Below are 7,205 nucleotides of genomic sequence, written 5' to 3' on the forward strand. Positions count from 1 at the left end.
GGCTCCACAGGGAGGGCATGCATCTCCCACTTGGCATGACTTGTGCCAAGTCATGGACTGTGCACGTCCTGGATCTAAAGAGCCTGCCTCGATCCACAAGCCACTCGAATCGGGCCTCCTCCCAGCTCTCCCCAGTACCTGGGAGCTATTTTTAGGTGACCTGTGGTAGAGGTTTGACTTGCAATTTTCATGCCTGAGGTCTGGGTTTCACAGGAAATGTTTCAAAGAATTTAATATAATGCGACACACACATATGAACAGGCTTGTGTTGGTTTTGTTCTTGTTGACTTGCTGTTAAGAATTTCTATTCTTAGTCTTTTTCTCTTCTCCCTGCTCCTTCCTAACTCGCTTTTCTCCACCTTCACAGTCCTCTCTATGCCAGAACTGAGCCTCTTGCCACATGAATTTCCTTTCCTCACCCACTGCCAACCCCTCTGGTTCTCCACCATGAATGAGTTCCTGTAGCTGTCCACTTCCTTTCAGTTCTTTTCCAAACTCTTTTCTTCTTTGCTCTGCACAGATTCTCCTTTGAATTTTTAGACCCTGAGTGTAAGGACTGGCTTTCTCCCTTCGTCCACCTGAACTGATACCACAGTCCAACTCATATTTAATCACGGCTCCTGTCTTCCCTGTCCCTGCCATTTCCTACATTCTCTAGAATGTTTCTTCAACTTCCCTTCTTCGTTGGATGGCTAAAATGTCAGGAAATAAGTGACCAGCCAGTCTAAACTTCTTAGTTCATACATCTTTGGTCTTTGTTGTACTTACTGCTGAAAGGACAAGCATCTGCTTGAGTCTTATGCCTTAAATTTACAAAGAAAAGCACATGAAATAGGTACAATTTGCCTGCATTGGAGAGCCCACTGAGGAAGACATAAGAAGTTAAATTATCCAGTGACTTAACCACCAGGTGGCGCTGCTGGCAGAGGTCAGCTTGGTTTTGATGGGAGGGGCAGGTGCCCAGCTCATAGGGAATGCATGGCTGGATACTCCAGCTGTTGCTCACAATAACCAGGTGTATGTCTGTAGGCACGGGTAATGAACCAAATGCCTGAATTTCCCTGTGTCTTCCGGAATTATGGAAAACATGTATGTAAACTGTTCCAATGATTGGAGTTACCTGATTTCAGTTGCTGTGATTCAGGCCTTAGAAATGTGGGAATTAGGTTTAAACATTAAAAAAATTTTTTTTGGCTGCATGGGATCGTCACTGTGTCATGTGGGCTTTTTCTAGATGTGGTGAAAGACTTGTTGTAGAGCATGGGGTCTAGAGCAGGCAGGCTCCGCAGTTGTAACCCGCTAGCTTCTCTAGTTGCAGCTCTCGGGCTTGTTAGCCCTGCAGCATGTGGGATCTCAGTTCCTAGGCCAGGGATCGAACCTGTGCTTCATGCATTGGAAGGCGGATTCTCAACCACTGGACAACCAGGGAAGTCCCTTATACGTTTATTTTAATATTTGGTTCCATGTTCCCTTTTTTTGCTGGAATATCCTTTGTTTTCTATCGTCTTCTTTCTTAGTCATCTAATCCATTAATAGATGGACTGATCCTATCTTCATAAAGAAATATAAGCAATGCCACGTCTTCACAAAGAAAGGTCATTATTTTAGAAAGGGCATTGTTCTTAGTTCAGTCAGGGGAGTAGATCCAAGAGGTGTAATATCTTGACTGCTCAGAGATTTGAGAAACTTGCTCAGGAATTACCTTTCTTCTTACCTGTAAAATGATTAAGAACTACCCAGTCCTTATGAAGAGCGGATTGCCTAGTTTTGATATGACCAGATACATGTTGCTATCTGGCAGCAACATTAGCTATCTTCCAGCCATGATTTCCCAACATCTCCCGTGTGGACAGACATTGGATACCGAGTCATTGCTTGTGAATTGACTACATAATAGTCCTTCATAGCAACATCTATTTAGTAGTATCAGAACTAGGCTAAGTATTCTCTTCATAAGTGCTGGGTAGTTCTTTAACATTTTACAGGTAAGAAGAAAGGTAACTCCTCAGCAAGTTTCTCAAATCTCTGACCACTCAAGATATTACACTTCTTAGGTTTATTCCCCTGATCTCTTCAGTGGAAACATGGTTGAAACTGTGAGTTGCAGCTTTTTGGTAAGTCTCTTCTGGGAGTGAGATACCTAAACTAAAATCCAGCACCAAGAGGATTTGCGTTGCTGAAAAAGAAAGAATGATGGGACTTCCCTGGTGGTCCAGTGGTTAAGACTTCACCTTTAAATGCGGAGGGTGAAGGTTCGATCCATGGTTGAAGAAGAACTAAGATACCACATGCCTCTTGGCCAAAAAACCAAAACATAAAACAGAAGCAATATTGTAACAAAGTCAATAAAGACAAAAAGGAAAGAAAGAAAGAAAGAAAGACTGTGAAGCAAAATGCCTAGAGTGAGATGTGTGTGTGTGCTCAACCGTGTCGGACTCTTTTAGATCCCCATGGATTGTAGTCCACCAGGCTCCTCTGTCGGTGAAAATTTCCAGGCAAGAATACTAGAGCAGGTTGCTATTTCCTCCTCCAGGGGATCTTCCCAACCCAGGGATTGAACCCGTGTCTCTTGTGTCTCCTGCACTGGCAGGTGGATTCTTTACCACTGCGCTGAAAGAGATGTAAATTCTTATATATTTGTATGTACCTGTCAATGACACCAAAGACAGCTCTTTAGCACGTCTCCATACTAGGATTAAGGCTTGTTTACCTCCAGTGTAAATCATCACCCTTGTGGTTCTGGCCATTTTGCAGAAGTGGCATTTTCCCTCTTGATTAGAGACTGTTCCATTGTAGTTCATTTCCTGGATTGTAGTGACGTGGAAGCTGTGATCCTGGTGTCTCTAGCCTTCTCATTCCGGAAAACCTTATCCCCTGTGATAAGGAAGAAGCTGGAAGACTTCACACTAATTTCTCTGATGATATATGCTTTCTATATTCAAGTTGCACCTTCTGCCCAGAACACTTCCCCAGCTCCATCTGGCTAACTTTCCCTACTCTTAAAGGCACAGATCCAGACACCATGGTCCTCAAGAAGCCTTTGTCAACCCTCGTCAGCAAAACCGATCTCTTCCTTGCCTCTTCTAGCTCTTGCTTTGTGCCTCTTCTAAAGTGTGGATCATGACTTGCCTGGCTCAAGAAAAGCTCATTCCCAGGAAAGGTCTCAATTCTTGCTGCATTGCAGGCCAAGTCACAGTGAGGACAATTACCTGTTTGACCTTATATTCCCCCTGGAGCCCAACCGAGTATCTTGGGTTTAATAGGTTCTCAAAAGCTATTTGTTGACTTAAATTAGATTGCATTTTATGAATGTTTGTGAATGAGAGAGCATTGCCTTACATGGCTTACAAAAAAATCTGTTGGGATAAAAATAGCCAAACAAGAAGTTAAGTGGGAGGGTTGCGTCTTACACAACGAGGCTGTGTCCTTTTGGATGTTTGGAAAGCCTCTCAGAATTTATGCTTCCTGAAGATCCTGCTGCTCTAGCATTCTGCCCACATGCAAAAAGGCAATCAGGATGGATTTTGATAAAATGGAATATTTTTAGGCATGCTAATCAGCCAGGCTCTGCCAAATTCTTGGCCTTTGGTATGTGCTACTGAGTAATGTCAGACATTCACACGTATACACACTGACATTTACAAGGCATGAGATGGGCTCAGCCAAGTTCAGAAACAAAATCCCCTTCTCACTCCCCCGACCCTGTGATTGGTTCACCAGAACTTCCTCAGATGCATTTAGTCTTTGCTACTGGAGGGATGGACAGGCTTCTGGGTACCAAGTGAATTTCCATTCATTTCTTCACTCCAGGAAATACCGTTTGCGTACAAGGGTCAGGTGTGCTGTGAGTTTGGGATTCACAAGGTTACCGGTCCAGTTGTGTGATGGGGCCCCGGGCTGCTCTAGCATAGGTGCTGACAGAAGGTACACTTAGGGCTTGAGCTGTTGTACAACCTCTGGTACAGGATTCATAGAAATGAAAGTGAATAGTGCTCCACTCCAAACACGTCTTGGATGATCTTTGAAGCTTCCAGATAAAAGTCCAAGAGGCCTACTCTCTCCCTTCTGAAAAAATGCTGTTGTTTAGTTGTTAAGTTGTATCCGATTCTTGTGACCCCATGGACTGTAGCTCGCAAGACTCCTCTGTCCATGGGATGTCCCAGGCAAGAATTGTGGAGTGGGTTGCCATTTCCTTATCCAGGGGATCTTCCTGACCCAAGGATTGAACCCATGTCTCCTGGATTGGCAGGCAGGTTCTTTACCATTGAGCCACCAGGGAAGCCCCATATACTACTGATACTATATATAAGATAGATAACTAATGAGAACCTACTATATAGCATAGGGAGCTCTGTGGTGACCTAAATGGGAAGGAAATCTAAAAAAGAGGGGCTACAGTTATACAGTTATACCTATAACTCATTCACTTTGCTGTACAGTTGAAACTAATGAAACAGTGTAAAGCAATTATACTCCCCCCAAAAATTAATTTTAAAAAGTTACTTTATAACCATAAAAAACAACTTGGAACTGGCTTTATAACTTTCATCTCCCTTTTTCACCCCGTTGAAGGAGGACTTGGTGCAGAGACCTGCCCATGGACACTAGTCTGGAGGAGGACCCAGTTGCGTGGCATCTCATTGACCCAACGGCTACTCCAGGACTTTGCTACCATTGTGTGGTGTCACAGCCAGGGGGGCTCTGTCTTTAGAAGGAGTAGATGCATGCAAGGTCATGGAGCATATGCGTGTCTAACTGGAACACTTGCTTTTTTTATGACAGAAGAAGAAAACCTGTCTCTACATTGCCAAGAATAATAATTGTCCAGGCATACTTTGGGAAGAAGCTTCAAGACGTTGATGATGGTGTGATGGTGATGGTGATGATGACGGAGATGATTTTTATTGACCACTTAGATTACTTCTGTTTTTTAACTATTATGATCATAATGCTATTAAGAGCATCTTTACATGTCAATCTTAGTCTACATTGCCTATTATTTCCTTTATGTATATGTTTTCTCTCCTTTTTAGAAGCTTCAAGATTATTTCTATGTCCAAGTTATAATTGGAACTCAGTCACACAAGTTTAAAACCCTCTTCTAAAGACTTGGTGGTGTCAGGGGTCATGCACAGCCTGGGGAGGGGTTATTTACTGAAAAAGCTGCAGTGTTTTTGGTACTTTTAATTGTCATGAGGATCAGAGGATTCATTCCTGGTTGTTAGGTAACCAGACCAGTGATGCTATTTTCAGTTATTTCGAATTCTATTTGTTTCAGCTCTGTAAGACCGAATTATTTTTGCTTAGCCTATTGGAGAATGAAATGGCAACCCACTCCAGTGTTCTTGCCTGGAGAATCCCAGGGATGGGGGAGCCTAGTGGGTTGCTGTCTATGGGGTCGCACAGAGTTGGACACGACTGAAGCAACTTAGCTGTAGCAGCAGCCTATTTACTGGCAAAGAGGAGCTGAGAAAATGGAGATTTAGAAATTGGTTTCAGGACTTAAATACAACAACTTAATGTTAGTGATTAGAAAAATTAAGTGGGATACAGTCATTTTACAAAAAAAATCAGACTTATCCAACTGTTTTTAGACTTTAAAAAATGTATGTTCTGTTCTATTTATTATTTTCCCATATCATGTCTGTGTACTAAAGGTTTTTTTTTTTTTTTTTAACAAAACTTTTGCTCCCAGTGGTTATAAACAGAACATAGGTGTTGAAAATTGTTTTTTTAAATTTTTCTGTTTAAATCTTAATTGTGGGACTCCCTTGGGGTCTCGTGGTTAGGACTTTGCCTTCCATGCAGGAGGTGTGGGTTCGAATCCCTGGGTCATGAGCTAAGATCCCATGTGTCTCATGGCCAAAAAACCAAGACTTAAAACAGAAACAATATTGTAACAAACTCAATGAAGTGAAGTTGCTCAGTCACGTGGGACTCTTTGCAATCCCATGGACTGTATTCCTATCAGGCTCCTTTGTCCCTGGAATTCTCCAGGCAAGAGTACTAGAGTGGGCTGCCATTTCCTTCTTCAGGGGATTGTCCTGACCCAGGGAATGAACCCAGGCCTCCTGCATTACAGGCAGGCTCTTTACCCTCTGAGCCACCAGGGAAGCCCAACAAATTCAATAAAAGCTTTAAAACATGGTCCACATTAAAAAAAAAAAAAGTCTTTAAAAGAAACTTCGTTGTAACATCTCTCTGCCCTTAACTGATGGCTGGTTTTAGTCACATGATTTCAAAAGGTAAAGGAAAATAAAGATATTTTTAGTCTACTCCTTCTAGAATAATCCACGGTGGAGTTTTTAACTGGCACTTGGTAGCTATAATAACCCTCCTCTTTCAGTCATGCTAAGGTCAACGAAGTCCCTTTGAACAGCAGATATGTTTACAGGCATCATCCGAAATAAGGGCTGGTTCTTTTCAATATCATTTAAGAATTCATACATCTGCTAAGAGGCCAACAGCCCATAAAAGTACTAGGTGAGGAATGTCTCAGGATTTCCCTGTGTCAAGTTAGTGAATTAATGCATCTTAACTCTATGAAGTTTCCAAACATGGCAAGTTTGGAAGAGCTGGCTGAAAGTGGTGTAACTAACAGCTAAAGGTTGGCTATATTTAAGTTGTCCAAAAGTCTTTAATTTTTTATGAGAGAGACAGAACCAGGTTCTAGTCTGAGCCCTGGTACCAGTGAGTGGTAATGACCCAGAAAGTTAATTAACTTCTTCAGGACTTCATTTTCCAATCTGTAGAATGGGTTTGGCCTAGTAGATACCAACGGTTATTTCCACAGTTATTAAGAAAATGTGTTATACTTTCACATCCTGTACTGTGATATTCTACACAGCAGGGCAACACAAAGTGAGAACCTTACAGTTAGAGATTAAAAATCAACCTAATTTCATACTTACTTAGAAAAAAACATTTTTTCCCCCTAAAGCTCATCCTATAATAAGATTTTCATGTGCTTTTCTTTTTCTTAAATTAATCTAGCTATATTCCTGAATACCTTCATACATTATTGTTTTTCTTTACTGGGTTATGAATACTGTAAGTTCATACACTGCCTATTTCAGAAATATTTACTTGGCCATTGATCCTATCTACCTTCAATGTGAGCATAGATTATCTGCTGCTGCTACTGCTGCTAAGTCGCTTCAGTTGTGTCCAACTCTGTGCGACCCCAAAAATGGCAGCCCACCAGG

Source organism: Bos indicus x Bos taurus, chromosome 1 (genome assembly GCF_003369695.1).
Source record: "Bos indicus x Bos taurus breed Angus x Brahman F1 hybrid chromosome 1, Bos_hybrid_MaternalHap_v2.0, whole genome shotgun sequence".
NCBI lineage: Eukaryota > Metazoa > Chordata > Mammalia > Artiodactyla > Bovidae > Bos > Bos indicus x Bos taurus.